The sequence below is a fragment of the Sus scrofa genome, chromosome 13 (assembly GCF_054392235.1).
Source record: "Sus scrofa isolate SSC_HxYL_T2T_F1_AM1 chromosome 13, Sscrofa_HxYL_maternal_Yorkshire_Landrace_v2.0, whole genome shotgun sequence".
In the NCBI taxonomy this organism is placed as follows: Eukaryota; Metazoa; Chordata; class Mammalia; order Artiodactyla; family Suidae; genus Sus; species Sus scrofa.
In genome coordinates, this window is record NC_139395.1 from 104,980,991 (window position 1) to 105,001,668 (window position 20,678).

Here is a 20,678-nt window from a genome sequence, read left to right on the forward strand (position 1 = left end):
TAAGATACTTCACTTATCACTTTATTTATCATAGAATCATACACTGTGATTTTTGAAAAAAAAAAAAACAAACAGCCTAATTAAAGTGTAGTTACAGTCCTTTTATATTAGCTGTTGTCTGTAAATGCTCACATCCTTATCCAGACTCTTCATGCTTTCTGCTCCTGGCTCAGTTAAGACTGGGATCAGAGGCTTGGATTCAGCTTGGAGTCTGTGAACTGTTTATAAAAACCAATTACTCCTCATTTAAGTTAAAATTTCCCATATTGAGATGGCTTCAACATGGGAAATTTAATGTGGATGTTTAATTTTGTTGCTGGAATCACTTCCAAGTTTATCTGTCCTTATCCTTCATTTAGCAAATGAGAACACAGAGGGACTAGGAGCTGAGAGATGAACTTACTCATCTTATTTAAAAGACAGTGCATTTCACAAGAGATTTTGTAGATAAAGTTGTATAAATACTTTTAAAAAGATCATTAGTAGTCAATGTATTATTCCCCCCCCACCATCCAAATAAACCCATCCGTGTCATCAATGTTTTGAACTAAGCCACATCAAAATGTCTTTTGAACTTCATTCCCAATGTCTTTGAAGTCACTATTCTGGGCTTTGTAAACTTCTTGGCAAAATTAGCCCTTTAAGTATGAATAGAAAGTATCTACATAATAACGCTGTATTTGTCAAGGTAACCTCACTGCTGTGACAAATAAACTCTTAATCAGTAACTTAATACAAAGTTTATGCCATTGGGGAGTTATTTAGCTCGTGTCTCAATTTCTTTATCTGTTAAATGGGAATACAATTAGCATGTACCTCATGATGTCTGAGTATTAAGTGAGCTGATATTTATAAAACCTTGGGTACAGTGTCCAGCACATTGTACCTAGGTAAGTGGTGACTGAATAAATACATTGCTCTCTCTCTCTTGCTTAATCACAGTCCAGGGTGGGTGCTGCTGATCTGTCAGTTTTCCCTGGGCTCATTCAGGGTCCCAGTCTCCTTCCTTTTGGGGGCTTCACTTTCCTTGAGATGCTCAGGGTCTTCTTCATCATTCCCCCTCCTCCCCAACACACATACTGTAGCAACCAGCCATAGGCCCTGGTGCACCCTCCCCTCTCTGACATCAAGACTGGGAATGAAAAAAAAAAGATTAGAAGTTATTTAAAACTGGCCAACTCGGGACCTTCAGATTATGAGAAAGAATGAAATAATGCCATTTGCAGCAACACGGATGGATCTAGAGATTAGCAAACTAAATGAAATCAGACAAAGATAAACATCATATGATATCACTGATATGTGGAATCTAAATAAAAGGATACAAATGAGCTTATTTGCAGAACAGAAACAGACTTGCAGACCTTGAAAACAAATTTATGGTTACCAAAGGGGACAGGCGGTAGAGGGGAGGAAGGATGGACTAGGGGTTTGGGATTAGCAAATGCACACTGTGGTATATAAAAGTTTGCCCAATGAGGACCTGCTGTATAGCCCAGAGTAACTCTACTCAATATTCTGTAGGGAAAGAATCTGAAAGAGAATGGATGTGTGTACATGTATAACTGAATCACTTTGCTGTATAGCAGAAATTATCACAACCTTGTAAATCAACTATGCTTCAATAAAACTGGGAAAAAAAAGTATCATTGGCTCCTACAATGAACTAAAAAAATAAATAAATAAAAGGTAGTGTGGAGCTGTCAGTTCCAGCTCTGAAAAAATAAATTGGCCAAGAGGAGAAAGATCCTGATTGAGCCACTGCTGAGACCTTATCTGAAAGATGTAGATAATGACCCCACCTCATTGGGTTCTTTTGAGAACTACCTAAAATAAGAATTGCATAAAATAAGACTTCTAAAGTACCTGGCCCACAGTACCAACACAGCAGACACTATTAATTTATCAAGGCTTGTTTACATTTGCCTTCTGGATTTCAGCTGTTCTTCTGCCCCTTTTCCTCCTCTTCTAGTCTTTACAAATAGGTACCTGTATTTGACATTATTTTTGTTGGTATTTAATGACATTTTCCATAGTGTTAGATCTTATTTCCCAAAAAGTCCCTCACTTCATCCATGCCTTCCAATTGTTTTGGCCTCTGGAAGAAGCCTTCTGGATAAGGGTGGGTGCAGTCCAAAGGCATCCTCCTCATGAATGGAGGAAGTGATGTAGGTCAGCTTTTAGGCTGAATTCTCCTTCATTCCTGTCTAAGCCAGGAGTCAGATTCAGGCAAAGGATGAGAAGGAATAATGGGGAGCGAACAAGGGTGCAGAAGTGTGAGACTTTACATTCTTACTTCAAATAACTTTTCCAAAGTAATTTATTTTTAGAAATACTTTCTTTTAATAATAAAAGTATTTTACAAAAGAAAATAACGTGATTATTTTTCATAATCGCACATTGACAATTTCTTGGTTGCTTAATTGTATCCATTAGGTGTGGATTTTTATTAGATTCACCCTCAGATGAAACGTCCTTCCTTTTACTTCCAGGTGCCTGGGGAAGTCACAGCTTATGGCCAGGCTTCATGCGTCACCAACATCAGACCTTTTGTAGCATCTCATTCTTTTTTCTCAAAAGAAGTTTTAACACATTCACATTCTAAAGCACAGAGAAGTGAAACTATTTTGAGATCTTGCAATGCTCTTAAGAGGACTAGAGACATTTGGCCTTAGCGTTGCTGGGATGGTTGAAGGAGTTGGTAGCCAACAACTTCTCAATTAACTCAATGACAGCACAGCTGATGTGGCTGTTTTCTCCCCTAAAGACACAGTGTGATCTTAAAAATACTCTTGTTCACCCCCACCCCAGCCTGATTGTAGCAGACGTTCTAGAGGTGAGACCCAGGCAAAGGTGTGTTTTCACTCAAACTCCCAATTCTGATGATCCCTCCAGGGTTGAGAACCATTGCAGGAAGACATTCATAATCCTTCCTAAATCCGTAGAGGCACTTTATTTTCATTTTTCTAATAGTGGAGAGTTTACTGCCCATAACAATACAAACATGAAGGCATGTGAAGATGGGAGGACACAAGACAACAGGAGCTGGATACTAAGTCCACTGTCTAGGTCAGAAGTCCCCAGTGTTGGTGTGGCTGCCATGATTCATTTCTCTGAAGCCCAAGATTGCCTAAGCACAGACCCAGTTGGCCTGTGGGGAATGAGGTTGGGCAACGCTGCTGCATTACTTTCTTGCTGAGAGTCCTGTGGCAGGGTCCTCTGTATGGATGGGAGCACCATAACCATCCTAGGTGCCTTGGTTTTGACATCAAATTGACTGCATTTTCTAGTTATTGGTGAACCCTCTTCTATCTTCCCTTACCTTCTCATTAACTTCTCATTTAACTGTGTCATTGTGATAAGCAAGGTTTACTAATTGTATCTCTACCCAAATTAGATTCTCTGTATTATCACATACAAGTTGTGAAGATAAGGGATAGGTGTTGAAGGGAGGTGGCAGAAGGAGGAAGACACGTCACTTGCTTATACAGGTGGATGTTTATACTTATACAGGTGGATGTTTATACTAACATTTTAAGCACCTGTGTTTTACAAGTCCAGGCATCGTGCTCAGGGCTAAGGTCAGGGGCATCTGCTAGAATTTCTAAATTTTTGGCTCCCCCGCAACCCCAGCCCTACAGGATCCTTAGTTGCTTTGGATGTACATTAAAGTTTGAGAAACTCAGAATGAAGAAGCAAAGATGGGTGTCTGTAAGAAAATCCTGGCTTCTGGCAAAGAAGCCTTCTTCAAAAAGGGTAAAAACATGATCTAACTGGAAAAGATACATGATCTAACTGGAAAAGATACTGTTCATAGCAGCATTATTAACAATTGCCAAGGTATGGAAGCAACCTAAGCACCCATCAACAGATGAATGGATAAAGAAGATGTGGGATGTGTATATGGACTACTACTCACTCAGCCATGAAAAGAATGAAATGTTTCCATTAGTAACAACATGGATGGACTTGGAGAGTATTTTGCTAAGTGAAATAAGAGAAAAAAAGAAAAATACCGTATGCTGTCACTTATATGTGAATTCTAAAAGATAAAACTAGTGAACAAAAAAGTGGATTGACAGGTATAGAAAATTAGTGGTTACCAGTGGGGAGAGTCAAGAGGGAAGAGGGGAGGGACAATATAGCGGCAGGGAATAAATGAGTTATTATGGGATTATATGAAAGCAAGTGTGTTAAACTTGTGAAAATTGTAAAGCACTACAGACTTTAAAAAATCATTCAATTGAAAAAAAGTAAAATACCATTTTAGAAAAATATATACAGTGAGCATGTGTCAAAGACTTAAGTCATTAGTGAAGGGACTGATAATATGGCAAAATTGGTCCAAAGAGGATAGGAAAAACTGCTAAATTTAATCAATAGAAAAATAGAATGCTAGAAGGATTGCAAAGTTCACTACAAAACTGGTTATTGTCCTACAGAAACCTAAAAACCTTAAGCTTTGGGCTTATTTATATTGAAGTATAGTTTATTTAAATATATTAGTTTTGGTGTACAGCATAGTATACTCATAGCTTATACTCCACTTAAAGTTATCACAAAATAATAGCTATATTTTCCCTTTTTGTACAATATATCTTTGCTGCTTATCTATTTTATACATAGTAGTTTGTATTTCTTAATCCCACACCCCCATGGATTTTGTTTTTGTTCAGAAAGAAATTATTTGCCTCTTTTATTGGGATACAAATCATTTGCAATTTACCAATCTTCTATAAATTTATGTCTAACTTTCTTGAAGCTAGCCTCTAATCAATAGAAAGTAATTAGGGGAACTTGGGTCTGCCTATTAGATAATGCTTAAGTATCACTTGAAGGCTAGATGGCTAAGTTTTTGGATAATTTTTCTTAAAAATTCAGACAGGAGATGGATCTAGAAATCATTATTTGCAATAAAATATCACAGGTAATGAAAAAATAGCTAACACATAGGGTGCCAGTCACTGGTCTCTTGTGTTTTTCCTGTATTGGCTCTTTTAGTCACTGTCCTAACCCTATGAGGCAGGAGCTATTACTGCCCTCATCTTACAGGGGAGGGAATTGAGCCAGTTTAGCTCCAGAGCCTGTGTGCTTAACTGCCTCCCCTGGACAAACAGCTGAGGGTACAGTAGGGTACTTGTGTGGGTGTGTATTTTTAAATTTGACAGAAGTAGGGATATAGGCTGATGGTAGACTTAGATACACTCCCATTTTTTTCATTTCTAATTTGAAATTTGAATCAGGCAATGAGAAATGACAATTGCCTGTTATGTGGGCTGCCTGGAAACCCCAGGATGGTTTGGGTAGGAAGCTCAATACATTTTTACCAACCAGAGCCACTGCTGCCGGTAATCAGACCTCATGTGGCAGTATATTAAACCCATCACTCCCAGTCCTAGGACTAAAGCAGTTATGTTGGTGTGTGTCATAGACACAAGGGGAGGGAGACCTCAGTGTGTACTATAATTCAGTGAGAGGGATATGTCAATTTCTTTGTAAAAAAATTTTTTTTATTAGAATCTGACATTATCTGAGAGTCTGGTTTCCTAATTAGAGAGATCTCTGGCTCGATTTGGTATCTAGAACCCACTTTAGCAAAAGGTCAATGAGTAGCCAAGCTGAGCTGTTCTTCTCTAATTAAATAAGTCCACAAATCTCACCCTCCCAAAAATGCATTAGTAAACAGTGGAAGGAATGCTCCAGCTCATAACACCCAGAGTAGGTGTTCAGACCCTGTCCCACTGTTCTGCCTTTTTGTAGCTGGCACATTATTTGAAGTTAAAGTTATGACTTGATAAGCCAAATTGTCCTCCCCAGCCGCCTTTTGTTTGTCACAATTAGCTGCACGTGCAGAACTGTTTTCATCTGTAATTGCTCCCACGAGGGGGGTAATTGTACCCCAAAGTGGTTGGTTGCACCAATGGTTGGAGCAATTAGTAACAAAAATGCAAATAATTGCAGGCATCCAAATTGCAGTTTTAAAAAAGAGATACCCAGCAGAAGCTTGGCTAAAGATTTGCCATTCTCTTTTTACCCACTGGAAGTGTATTTGTTATTTGAAACCAGTATTGTAATCGCTGAACCTACCTTATCTTTCCACATCTCTAGGGCTTCTTGGAAATGGTGCACTTTACAGGATCAGTGAAAAATGGGACTGATCCCAAATGTTGGCTCATTTAGGAACTAGAAAATGAAATTACTTAAAGTCACAATTATCTTTGGGGGAAAAGTACAAATGACTGAAAAAATGCATTTTGGGTAACTGTGAACCTCATTCTCCCATACCAAATGTGGGGGGAAAGAGGGTCACAGAATACTTTTTTTTTTTAAATCAATTCAGCTTCTAATTACAGAATTACAGGAATTCTAGATACACATCCTTCCCACCCCCACTCCCCACCAAATTGTTCCCAAATAGTGCATGATCATGGCAGCCTTGGTGAAGCATAATCATTAATTTGTCTCCATGGCTTTGCTCCCTATGACATGTGCTCTGCAACAACCTCTTAGCCTTCTCCATCCAGGTAGCACTGGGCCAGGCCTGGTTGCCTTGGCTCTCTACAGCTCTGAAAGGCAATATGGTGCTCCCAGATTGCCCCCTTTGAAGTGGGTAAAATACACTGTTGTCCATTTGTGTTTCACTCTGTAACAGGTCAGAAGGGAGTACATCTTTCTGCCCTCAAAGCCATCCAGAGGCTTTAGTGAAACACCTCAGTTGCACTGTACCTTGAAGACCTGCAAGTCTGGTAGTTTCCCAGTCCTGAGACCCAAGAAAGAGCCCAGTGACAGAGACAGCAAGGGTTTATTGGACGGGGGGACTTACATGAAGAGTCCTGGAGTGACACCCCGTTGTGTGTGACAGAGGTGGGCAGAACATGGCAGCAGTCTTCGCTATTCAGGGAGAGGGAGGCTGCCATTTATAGGGGAACTGACACCAGGTGGACTCATCCGTTACCAGGGCTAACTAAGCCCTATAATTAAGAGGATTGGATAGTCATGTGAGTGAAGCAGGGACTGGTCGAGCAGGGGATGGGATGTACCAAGAACAAGAGAAAAGACAAATCTTGAGTAGTCTGACCACACACTCCACCCCTACATGCCCCACAGGACCCTTACCTTACAATCTTGGTCCACTCCTCTTCCACGATATCCCTGGGGTCAGGTATGTAGAGAAGCACTGCAACCAGGTACCACAAATGCAATACAGACAGTACCTAGAAGAGTAACAACAGTCTGCAGGTAATGGAGACTTTATCCAGTAGAGGGCCTGGATTAATTACCTTAGTAGTCCTAGGTGAGGCCGGGTAGAGGACAGGTGAAATCTGTAAGTCCATTTCTAATCCTATACCCATGGGGTGGCAAACTCAAACCACTGGGGACTGACTTGCCAGTCCTAGGGCCATTTTATAATGTATTTCTCTAGCAGTAGATCCCTGGCAAGAGCAAAAGCAAGTTATCATCCTGACAGATGGCTGGCAACAGTCTGTTGGTGACTGGGATAATTGCTCCTGGGATGTTTAGTTATAGTTTGTAGGGCTTGAGTTAGTCTCCTTGTCCACACATTGAGAGCTGGTTTCCATCTCTCAGTTACTTAGGGAGTCCATTCATCCTTTCAGGTAGAGCAGCCGTGGGGTTATGAGGCAGGTAGAAATACTAGTAAATGTCATTCTTATTGGCCTATCCTTAGAGTTCATGGCTGATAAAGCAGATTCCTTGGTCACTGTCAATGTCTGTGTAACAGTATGTCACATTGCTGTTCTAGACCCCAAATAGTGGGTTTGTGTGGTTCCATGACTCAGATAGACCTTTGTAAAGTCTTTCACCTGCTGTAATGCATTGTAGACTGCAGATGGCTGTTGTTCCATCACACTTTCCTGTTACTCTGCCCCCTTCCACAGCAGGGACCAGAGGCCTAAGAGCACTCTTATTATTTTGCTGTTGCCATAGCCCAAACCAAACCTCTCTGGGTAACTGGCCACGTCCAATTCATAAGCCTGTCCCTGAGTGTATATCCCTGAAGTTTGTGTCTCTTAATTGTTTAGGAATGGTGCATTGGAGATATGCTTATCTTACTCAACCAAATACTTACTCAAGTATTTGATAAATAACCCAAGTCCTTGCATTCTGTCTGTATTCACCAGCCATCCCTGTGCAGTCAGTTAAGCTACAAGCATGGGGCTACTTCTGAACTGGAAAGAGACTCCAAAATTAGCAGGATATCTTTAGCATAATGAAAGAGAAAGACATGTCTCATGGTAGACAGTTGCCACAGGGCTGCTTGTGCTAGTGGGCTAGTGGACAGCACCTTGGGATTACCCCATATCCTCTGGGCCACACATGTTAGTGGACGGCCTCCACAACTTTCCATTCTCGTCCTCATTTCCTAGCATCTCAGTGCTCACGAGAGTCTCCTTGGTCTCTTGGATGGCTGGCCATTTATTACACTGAAACCCCAGGCCTGCAAATCTGGTAGTTGCTGAGCCCTGAGACCAATTAAGAGCTTAGAGACAGTGATAGAGACCACAAGAGTTTATTGGACAGGGGACTTACACAAAGGATCCTGGAGTGACACCCCATCATGTGTGGCAGAAAGTGAGCAGGACACGGCAGCAATCTTCGCTGCTTAGGGGAGAGGGAGGCTACCATTTATAGTGGGGATTGATGCTAAGGGGGTTCATCAGTTACCAAAGGCTAATTAAGCCTTATGATTAAGAGGATTGGATAGTCATGTGAGTTGAGCAGGGCCTGGTCGAGCAGAGGGTATACAGAGAGCAAGAGAATAGCCATCTTGAGTGGCTTAACCATACAACCTCTTTATTTTTGTATTTCAACCTCCCCAATTCTAGCCAGAGACCTGAGGAAAGGGGGTACAGGGGAAGCTAAGAGTGCTGGGCATCAGGAAGACCAATCCAGAGGGCAATGTGAGCCCTGCACCCTCCACTGTACTCAAAATCACCACCCACTCACATTTGTGCACACACCAATTCTCTACTTTTAGGATTTTACCCCCCATTAGTTTCTTGGCAAAAGGACCTACAAACGGTCTCCTTTTATTGGTCCAAAGTGTTTCAGAGTTCCCTGGACAGGTCTTAATTTCCCTAGAAACACAGCCTAAGCTATCCTTGGGATCCCAGCTACAATGGAATTTGTTGATAGAGAAACACTACCCTAAGGAAGACAGGAAGGGAAGGCAATATTTTATAACAAAATGTTTTACAGCAAGAAAATAGCTCCTATTGATCATGCATGCTTAGGGGCCAATGTCACCAAAAAGTGAAGATAATAAACTTTGGTGATGTGTGTATTGTGTAGCACTCCTATATTAGCAAAGCCTTTTCCCTGAGGAATTAGTTTGCTACATGAATCAATGCCAGTCCAACCAGAAGAATGTGCAGGAAGTAAAGGAATACATAATGGATTTCCCTTTGCTAGAAAAACACACTTTTGTCTTGCTTGCTGGGTTGAGGGAGGACTTGCCACATTTTGGGGTGGAAAGTGAGGGGGTGAGGAGTGAGCTCATTTGTTGACAAGAAACAATTTAGAGGAAATAGTGGGCCACCTGTGGGCAGACTCTATTTAAAAACCAAAGGTTGGCCCAGCAGTGGAGATCTCATGGCTGCTGTTCTAGGCATGAAGTCTTAAGTTGATTTAATAATAGCCTCCTCCACCCAGTGCTGGGAAAGAAATACCGTGTTCCATTTACTCCTGCTGTTTGTAGCATCTGGGATGCTGCTCCATCATCCCATCAATATAATTCTCCCCTCCTTCATTGCTGTAGGTAGCTCTCATCCGAAAGATTTACTTTGCAGATAAAAAAAGAGGCATTAAGTGGCCATAAATGACCAAGGTGAGGGGTTATAATGTTTTTACTAAGACTGGGAAAGGAAGTATTAAAAAAGAATTGTGCGAGGATATTTAAGAGGGCTGCTTAGACATGGTGACATGGGATGAAATGTAATCAGGCCAACTATTTGGTTTGGGTAAACAGAGAAGGTAAGATAATGCTGAATCCTAGTAAATCCCCTTTAGGAGAGTGGCTGCCCATGTGTCCCAAGCCTAAAAGAAACTCTATGACTGTTTGTGGAAGGAATTCTTTGTGCATAAGCTGCAGTCAGATTCTGTTTTCCTACCGTGACGATCTGATGTGTGATGAGTGGAAGGACTTGACATCAGTGGCTCAGTGTGACAATGGCTTGCATAGAGGAAAATGGACACTTGCTGGACTTTCATGTGTTACAAGGAAGGGCCTCCTTTCCTGTTCGCCTATGCTAAAATTAATTTAAGTTGGGAATAAAGGCTTGAATGGTTTGCTTAGGCTTTAAATCCAAATATTATTGGGAGATAGTGCCTTAGTGAAAAATTACATTAAAAGGTAAATGATTAGCATAGACTTTTAAAATCAGAAGGAGGCTATGGAAGAGGGGAATAGCAAAGTTGACATGTAATCCGTGGAGAGCTCTGGGTAGACTGAGACAGGGCTGTTGGGGTGTAAGATAGTAGTTTCTGAATGGCATGAATGAAAGGGATTTCTGAGTCAACAGCCAGAGAGAGAGCAGAGCATTTCAGGATGTAATGGATGTTGCTTGTTTTTATGTGATTGTTATTCATTTTTGTTTCCCTTTGGGATACTATGTCTCTAACACTCTGTGTGGTCCTAGAAGGACTAAGTTCTCCTAAGACCTTCCCCACCTCCCTATGATCCTATCTGATCAATCAGAGGTTTCCATCCTTCAGAGCACTGGTTTTCCCTATGACATGATGTATGAACACTGGGAGAGAGAAGGTCTCTTGTTTTATTCTAGGATTTCTAGCAGTAGGGATTATGCAAGCCTAAAGCTGCTAGAGGCAATTTCCACAGCATTGTGGGGGAAAATGCCTATAGAACAAAGCTATCATACAGAGAAAAGCAATGCCAAGAGGTGAAGAGAGAAACACACAAATCTGATGGCATCACTAAAGTCACCATATCCAGCTATGCCTGAAGGGGTAACACTTAAAATTACAAGAGCCTCAACAGAACTCCTTCGGCTTGACAAAGTCTGAACTGGATTTCCATCATTTAAAACCAAATGCACAGGTAATTAGTAGGAGGGATGCAAACTCGATGTTTAGACTCTAAGTTTTTCAAAGGACCTAAAAAGAAAAGCACAGAGGAGTTCCTGTCGTGGCGCAGTGGTTAACAAATCCGACTAGGAACCATAAGGTTGCGGGTTCAGTCCCTGCCCTTGCTCAGTGGGTTAAGGATCCGGCGTTGCCGTGAGCTGTGGTGTAGGTTGCAGACGCGGCTCGGATCCCGTGTTGCTGTGGCTCTGGTGTAGGCCGGTGGCTATGGCTCCAATTAGACCCCTAGCCTGGGAACCTCCATATGCCACGAGAGCGGCCGAAGAAATAGCAAAAACACACACAAAAAAATAAATAAATAAAAAAAAAAAAGAAAAGCACAGAATCTTTTGTGTTTCTTTGAATGCAACTTTGCTGAGATGAAAACATGCAGGTTTTGGTTTTACCTGGGAAAGTTATTTAATCATTTTGTTTCCTCTTTTGTGATAAGAATAGTAGTAATGTTTGCCTCAGGTAGGTCAATCTGTGCAGAACTCTTAGAATGGTGCCTGACACATGGTAAGATTTCAGTACATTTACTTATACTTTCATACTCTCCTTGCATTTCCCTTTTCTTTACCCTACCTCTCCCACCCCAAATCTGCATCAAATGTTGAAGAATCAGTCTGGTAAAGGCAGAACTTGGAGCTGGAGCTGGGAAGTAACTGAGTTTGGTGAAGTCAGAAGTCTCTATAGTGAATGGGGTAAAAGAGTCTGGCAAGAACACATGTTCATTAAAAAAGTTAAGTCCATCATACACAGACTAAACACAAGTGAATCCTTTTATTCATGCCAGCCCTTAACGTCTTCTATGCCAGTGACAATTCAATGCCTATGTTTCCTGGTTTAAGATTTTAAAGGCAGTTTGCAAAACGGTAGTGAATTCATTCAACAGAATTGTTCATGTTAATAACTTGGAACAGTGAACTGAATGATCCTACATGATACACAATATTAGGTAACTCCAAAATATTGTAGGTATTTAGATTGGTGATATATAACTTATGCGCCACTTAAAGGCACATGAGTATAGAATATTTGATATTTAAAGTAAGAGGGAATTCTTTACCACTAGCTTTTTATTTTTATATTAAAATAATGCAATCAACTGTGGAGAACAGTATGGAGGTTCCTTAAAAAACAAAAAATAGAGTTACCGTATGACCTAGCAATCCTATTCCTGGGCATACACCAGGAAAATGTTGAAGATTCCAACAGTAACTGTGGATTTGTCTGTCTCATTTCGGTTCTATAAATTTTAACTTCATGTATTTTGAAGCTCTGTGTTAAGTGCATACACATTTAGGATCATTATAGCTTCTTGGTTAATTAATCCTTTTAATATTATGTAATGTCCCTCTTAATGTCCAGTTATTTATATATATATATAATATATATAACTGAATCACTTTGCTGTACACCTGAAACTAAGACAAATTGTAAATCAACTATACCCCAATAAAAAGTTGTTAGTTTTTCTGGGGGAAAAAAAAAAAAGTAGGGGCAATCACCCATGTAGCTAAGGCAGGTTAAACCTTTTTATTTCATGCATGGCCCCTTCCAAGGTGCTAGAAAGGTATAAACCATATGTTCTCATGTTCACATATTTTTGTAAGATTTGCAAAAGTAAAGTATGTTTGCATTCTTTTCTAAAAAGAGACACTCCAATATTACATAAGCTACAGGCCTCATGAAACCTGGACCCTCTGTCAAAGGCCTATTACAAGAGGTTTCCTAGGGCATTATTCAGAAAAATAACCAACCAAATTTGGAAATAAGACCAAGAGAATACATACAGCCTTTCATTACCACACTGAGGTATTTCTTAACAAACACACCAATGAGTATTTAATTATCTAGGGGAAATCTGTCTTGATTTGACCCCTTTTTTATTAATGTTTAAAGGTCCCAGACTTTGTGAAATTACATGTTAACATGTAGTTTTTTGTTTGTTTGTTTGTTTTTGGTCTACTAGAGATGCAAATGATTTCTGTCTGGTAGAAAAGATAGTCTCAGATTATGGTTTTATAACCAGATTTTTTTTTTTTTATAACCAGCTTTGTTATCTAGCAATCTCTCATTTTTTTTCCATTGCCTGTAAATACTCAGTTCTTCCAATGCTCTTTGCACCAGCTTTATTGTCTTATTAGTTTTTTCATGAATGATTTGAATAAAATCTTTGACATATGTTCATCTTATATTTGCACAAGAGTCATGTTTTTAACTTTTTAGAAATTATATTGTGACAGTATGGTAAATTTTCCAAAGGAAATAATTCTGTTTATAATTTACTATGACATGCACAGGATATTTCACACACATCATTGTCATACATAGGGGTTGGACTTCTAACCTGTCTTTCACCAGAATAAAATCCAACATTATTTATTTTATTTTATTGTCTTTTTTGGGACCACACCTGCGGCATATGAAAGTTCCCAGGCTAATGATGGAATCCGAGCTGTAGCTGCTGGCTTACGCCATAGCCACAGCAACAAAGGATCCAACACGATTTAAAGGAATATAACAAAATACAGCATGTAAACCTCACAGTGTATTTCATCCAATTAAGAAAAGGAATATAACTGGACATTAAGAGGGACATTACATAATATTAAAAGGATTAATTAACCAAGAAGCTATAATGATCCTAAATGTGTATGCACTTAACACAGAGCTTCAAAATACATGAAGTTAAAATTTATAGAACCGAAATGAGACAGACAAATCCACAGTTACTGTTGGAATCTTCAACATTTCTCTCTCAGTAATCAACAGAACAAGTAGATAGAAAATCAGAGAGTACAGAGGCACAAAAACCTGTTCATAAATATTCACAGTAGCATTATTCAAGATGCCAAAAAGTGGAAACAACCAAAATCTATCAGCTAAAAAATGAGTAAACAAAATATAATACAGTTGATGAAGTCACTACAAATACTGATTTGACTAATACTGAACAATTACATCTAGAGAAAATAGAGTTTTTCTGTATTTTCTGTTCCTGTGAGCCTCTGTTCACATTGTCAACTGAGCAAAACATAATCTTTTTTTAATGTTTGTTTTCAGTTAAAGACTATTTATTTATTGTTTTATTGAAATATAGTTAATTTACAAGGTGTTAGAATTTCTGCTGATAAATTAGGAGTTTGGGATTAAGAGATGCACACTACTACATATAAAAAATAGCTAAACAGGGATCAATTGTATAGAACAGGGAACTATTTCAATATCTTATAATAACCTGTAATGGAAAAGCATTTGAAAAAGGACATATAGGAGTTCCCACCATGGAGCAGCAGAAACAAATCCGACTAGGAACCATGAGGTTGTGGGTTCAATCCCTGGCCTCACTCAAGTGGGTTGAGGATCCAGCGTTGCTGTGAGCTGTGGTGTAGGTTGCAGATGAGGCTTGGATCTGGTGTTGCTGTGGCTGTGGTGTAGGCTGGCAGCTGTAGCTCTGATTCAACCCCCTAGCCTGGGAACCTCCATGTGCCATGGGTGTGGCCCTAAAAAGACCAAAGACAAAAAAAAAAAAAAAAAGGAAAATATAAGGGATATATATATATATATATATATATATAAATATATATCTTCGTAATCCATTCCTCTGTTGATGGACATTCAGGTTTCTTCCATGTCTTGGCTATTGTAAACATTGCTGCAATGAACAGTGGGGTGCATATATCTTTTGGAATTATCCTTTGGATAGATGTCCAGGAGTAGGATTGCTGGATCATGTGGTAGTTCAATTTTTAGTTTTTTGAAGAACCACCATACTGCTTTCCATGGTGATTGATCAATTTACATTCCCAATAACAGGGTAAGAGGGTTCCCTTTTTTCCCACACCCTCTCCAGCATTTATTATTTGTAGACTTTCTGATGATGGCCATTTGGACTAGTGTGAGGTGACAGTAGTTTTGATTTGCATTTCTCTAATAATTAGTGATGTTGATCATCTTTTCATGTGTTTTTTGACCATCTGTATGTCTTCTTTGAAGAAATGCCTATTTAGATCTTCTGCCCCCCCCTTTTTTTAAATTGGGTTGTTTTTTTGATATTGAGCTACAGGATGTATTTGTATATTTTGGAGATTAATCCCTTGTCAGTTGTTTCATTTGCAAATATTTCTCCCATTCTGTGGGTTGTCTTTTTTTTTTTTTTTAGGTGGTCCTTTGCTTTGCAAAAACTTTTAAGTTTAACTAGGTCCTATTTGTTTATTTTTATTGTCGTTACTCTAGGAGGTGGATCTGAGAAGACATTGCTGCAGTTTACGTTAGGAGTGTTTGACCTATGTCTTCCTCTAAGATTTTTATAGTATTTGATCTCACATTTAGGTCTTTAACCCATTTTGAGTTTGTATATGGTATTAGAGAATGTTCTTTCATTCTTTTGCATGTAGCTTCCCTGTTTTCCAAGCATCACTTATTGAAGAGACTGTCTTTTCTCCATTGTATATTCTTGCCTCCTTCGTCATAGATTAAATGACCATAGGTGCTTGGGTTTATTTCTGGGCTTTCTATCCTGTTCCATTGATTGATATTTCTGTTTTTGTACCAGTACCATACTGTTTTTATGACAATAGCTTTGTAGTTTAGCCTGAAGTCAGGGAGCCTGATTCCTCCAGGTCCAGTTTTCCTTCTCAGGACTGCCTTGGTTATTTGGGTCTTTTGTATTTCCATACAAATTAAAAAATTTTTTGACCTAGTTCTGTGAAAAATGCCATTAGTAATTTGATAGGCATTGTGTTGAATCTGTAGATTGCCTTGGGCAGTATACTTATTCTGAAAATATTGATTCTTCCAATCCAAGAACATGGTATATCTTTCCATCTGTTTGTATCATCTTTGCTTTCTTTCATCAGCATCTTAAGAGTTTTCAGAGTACAGAAAATACTAAAGATGCTACTAGAAAACTGTTGGAGCTCATCAATGAATTTGGTAAAGTTGCAGGAAACAAAACTAATACACAGAAATTGGGAGTTCCCATAGTGGCTCAGCAGAAACAAATCTGACTAGTAACCATGAGGTTGTGGGTTCAATCCCTGGCCTCACTAAGTGGGTTAAGGATCTGGTGTTGCCATGAGCTATGGTAAGTTGCAGATGTGGTTGGGATCTTGTGTGTTGCTGTGGCTGGGGTGTAGGTTGGCAGCTGTAGCTTCAATTCAACCCCTAGCCTGGGAACTTCCACATGCCATGGGCACAGCCCTAAAAAGAAAAAAAAAAAAAAAGATAAATAAAAAGTGAAAGTAAAAAGTAAAAAAAAAATTTAAACATTAAAAAAATACACAGAAATCAACTACATATGTTTTTTTTCTTTTTTTTCTTTTTATAGCCACACCCATGGCATATGGAAATTCCCAGGGTAGGGGTCGATTCAGAGCTACAGCTGCCTGCCACAGCCACAGCCACGGCAACATGGGATCTGAGCTGCATCTGCAACCTACACCACAGCTCATGGCAATGCTGGATCCCCAACCCCCTGAGCGAGGCCAGGGATCAAACCTGCATCCTCATGGATACTAGCTGGATTTGTTTCTGCTGAGCCACAATAGGAACTCCCCTATTGCACTTCTATATACTAATAATGAAAGATCAGAAAGAGAAATTAGGGAAACCATCCCATTTACCAGTGCATCAAAAAGAATAAAATACCTTGGAATAAACCTACCTAAAGAGAAATTTAAAGACACTTCATTCATTAATACTGAACTCGAGACCAATAGCACTATGTCTTAAGTCTGAATAAACTCACCTAACACGCGTTTTCTCTGTAAGGCACACTGCAGCCTTCTTGTGCTTAGGGACATTAGACAGGATTTCAGTACTATTATTGGGGGCCATTTTAAACAGCAAAATCATCAATAAAAAGAAAAAACAAAAAGCAAAAAACAAAACAAAAACAAAAACATGGCAGTAAATAGTAGACTGTGAAAAAGACATTTCTTTTTAGTATGAGAGCTGAAGCATAGGGTGACTCCAGATTTACATTACTCTGTGCATATACACAAATGAGCATAAAAGCACTGTGAATATTGATTTTGGGGTTACCAATAAATTTTAGCAAGTATTAATATAATCCATAGAATTAGCAACTATGGAATCTGGGAATAATGAGGACTGACTGTATATCATACAGTGGAATACTGTTTACCATGAAAAGAATGAAGTTCTAATACTTGCTACAATATGAACGAACCTTGAAAACATTATGCTAAGTGAGAGAAGCTAAACACAAAAGACCACTTGTTGTATGATTCTGTTTATATGAAATATAGTAAATAGGCAGAGTGATAGAGGCAGAAAGTAGATTAGTGATTGCCAGTAAGGCAATTGGGGAATGACACTATTAAAGGTATGGGATATCTCTTGGTGTGATTCTAGAATTAGAATTCCAATTGGTGAGGTTCCAGAATTAGATAGTGATGATTGCTGTAAAAACTCTGTGAATATACTAGTAACTGCTGAATTGTGTACAGTAAGAGGGTGAATTTTATGGTATTAAATTGAATTTCAATTAAAAAATGAATAAATGAAGTGTTAAAATAAAAAGAATATAGAAGGCCTAAAAACACTGTCAACAAATTTTACCTAACTAGTATTTATAGGGCATTTGATATAACAGCAGAATATACATACTTTTCAAGTATACATAAAACACTCATTAGCTACTCATTAGTAGCTAATATTCTGGGCCATAAAACCACCCTTAACAAATTAAAAAGCATTGAAATCATACAAATTATATTCTCTGTCCATAACTGAGTTAAAAATTCAGTAACAGAAAGATTTCTGGAAAATCCTTAAATATTTGAAAATTATACAGCACAGTGCTACCTCCCCCCTGAAAAAAAAAAAAAACACCTCCACCAGTCAAAGTAGAAATCACAGGGTAAATTACAAAATAGTTTTAATGGAGTGAAAATGAAACATAGCATATCAGCTAAAATAGTGCTTTAAGAGAAATTTATAGAATTAGAGACATGTTAGAAAAGAAATGTCTCTAAGCTTTTAGCTTAAGAAACTAGAAAAAGTAGAGAAAATTAAACCCAAAGCAAGCAGAAAGAAGAAAATATTTATGAAAAGAGAAGAAATTAATGATTTAAAATGGAAAAATAGAGAAAATTGCTGAAACAAAAAAATCAGTTCTCTGAAAAAAATCAATATTGACAAACATCCAGCAAGATTGCCAAAAAAAAAAAAAAAAAAAAAAGGAGAGGAAACAAATCACTGATAGCCAGAATGAAATAGGAAATATCACTATAGACCTTGACATCAAAAGGACAATAAGGGAATACCATGAAGAATTCTACATACATAAATTCTACAAATTAGATGAAATGGACCAATTCCTTGAAAAGCACAAGTTACCACAGCTCATCCAATAGGAAATAATTTGAATAGCCTTATAGCTATTAAAGAAATTGAATTCATGGTTACAAACCATTCAACAAAGAATTCTCCAGATCTGAATGGCTACCCTGGTGAATTCTACCAAACCTTAAAGAAATAAGACCAATTCTACACAATGTGTTCCAGAAAACAGAAGAAGAACATTTATTCATTTCATAAGACCAGTATCACCCTGATACCAAAAGCAGACAGAGACATTATTAAAAAAGAAAACTACAGGAGTTCCTGTCGTGGCACAACGGAAACGAATCTGACTAGGAACCATGAGGTTGAGGGTTCTATCCCTGGCCTCAATCAATGGGTTAAGGATCTAGTGTTTCTGTGAGTTGTGGTGTAGTTTGCACCTGCAGCTCGGATCTGGCATTGCTGTGGCTCTGGCATAGGCTGGTGGCCACAGCTCCAATTAGACCCCTAGCCTGGGAACCTCCATATGCTGCAGGTGTGGCCCTAAAAAGACAAAAGACAAAAAAAAAGGAAACTATAGATCAATATTCCTATAGACCAATTTTCCTAGACATGAACATTTTTAATGAAACACCAGCAAATGGAATCCAATGATATAAAAAGATAATACATCATGACAAAGTGAGGTTTATCATATAATTGCAGGGCTGGCTCAACATTTCAAAATCAATCAATATATTTCACCATTTCAAAAGACTAGAAGAGAAAAAGCACAAGATTATTTCAACAGATACAGAAAAACATTTGACAAAAAATCAACATAGATTCATAATACGAACTCTCAGCAAATTAGAATAGAAGGTGAAGTCCTTACCTTGATGAAAACATCTTTGCCCTTTTGACTAAATTGATATTTCCAGAACATTCCACCCAATAGCAGAATACACATTCTTGTCGAGTGTACATGTAACATTCACTACAACTATTATATATCTACAGATACCATCATACTTAATTGTGAAAGACTAGATGCTTTCCTCCTAAGATAAGTAACAAGGCCAGTAAGTCCACAATACTTTTTAAATTTGACATTGTACTAGAGATTCTAGCTAGTATAAGGCAAGAAAAAAATAACATGCATACAGATTGGAAAGAGAAAATAAAGTTGTCTTTATTCATAGGTATCAAGATTGTCTACATAAGAAACATCAAAGTATCTACAACAAAGTTACTCTAAAAAGCGAGTTAGCAACTTTGCAAGAAAGGATGTTAATATAAAATTATATTTCTGTTACCAATAATTAGAAATTGAAATAACAATAATATTTGCATTAGCATGAAAATCAGGAAACAGGCATAAATCTACAAAAATGGAAGATCTATATAAAGAAAATAATAACTGATATACACAACACAGGTGAATCTCAGCATTATGTTAAGTGAAAAAAGATGGACACAAAAGAGTATGTATAGTATGATGCCATTTATATGAAATGGCAACTAAAAGGCAAAATTGTAGAGATGGAAAGCATATTAGTGGTTGTCAGGGTCCAGGTGTGGGAGAAGGAGATTGTCTGCAAAAGAGCATAAGAGAACTTTTCAGTGTGATGGAAATGCACCATAATCTTGATAGTAGTAGCCTTGCTTGGATGCTGTACTGTGGTCTTGTTTGGATGCTGTACCAAGCTGCTTTGGCTAATTCCAAGGTAGGCTCATGTTTGGCATTACTGTTTCAGTTTGCCAGTTGCATCTTAGGGCCCCCTGAGGGGGAACCTGTGAGGCTGGAAGGACATAGTAATCTCTTGTTTACTCTATTTTGGTTGGTGAGTCCGTATTCCCACTGAGCCCTTGCCCAGTGGCCATTTCCTATCTTCACATGATTCCACCTTGGTAGGGATGTCCCACGCAATGTTTGGGACTTACACTATTTATATAAACTTCAAATTTAACTGGGCATCCTGTATTTTTACTTGCTAAATATGGCAACCCTTACCTCAGGCCACTTCCCCTAGGATTCTGCCTACTGTCCATCCCAGGTAATCCTCTGAGAATATGTTTTCCATGAATCTTACCACTTAGGGTTTTCAGTAACAATGTGTTTACACATTCAGGAACAAAAAAAAGTCTCCTGTCCAACAATCTGGAAGAGGAATATTGCCCCTTCCAAGTTCGGGCTAGAAATCTAAGAAATCTACCTCTCTCTCCTCTTCTGATTCTCCATTTCTCCCAATATCCTACAAACTCTAAATTAAAAATATAAA

At 38.5% G+C, this 20,678-nt stretch overlaps 2 long non-coding RNA genes across 6 annotated transcripts in view; both read right to left on the reverse strand.

Moving 5' to 3' along the window:
- Window positions 1-2,310: 2,310 nt before the first annotated feature.
- LOC110256536 (uncharacterized) lies at window positions 2,311-6,940 on the reverse strand. The gene is made up of 3 exons (XR_002338150.2): window positions 6,824-6,940; window positions 6,088-6,183; window positions 2,311-2,601 (listed from the first exon to the last, which is right to left on the reverse strand). It is a non-coding gene; the product is annotated as an uncharacterized LOC110256536 (long non-coding RNA).
- A 12,625-nt stretch (window positions 6,941-19,565) lies between these two features.
- Window positions 19,566-20,678, reverse strand: part of LOC102163150 (uncharacterized) — a 99,370-nt gene continuing 98,257 nt past the window's right edge. For 3 of the 5 annotated variants that reach the window (XR_014824187.1, XR_014824186.1, XR_014824188.1), the window contains one exon: window positions 19,566-20,198. This is a non-coding gene — a long non-coding RNA (uncharacterized LOC102163150). The remainder of the gene's footprint in view (window positions 20,199-20,678) is intronic. The other 2 variants (XR_002338140.2, XR_014824185.1) reach the window with 1 other exon arrangement.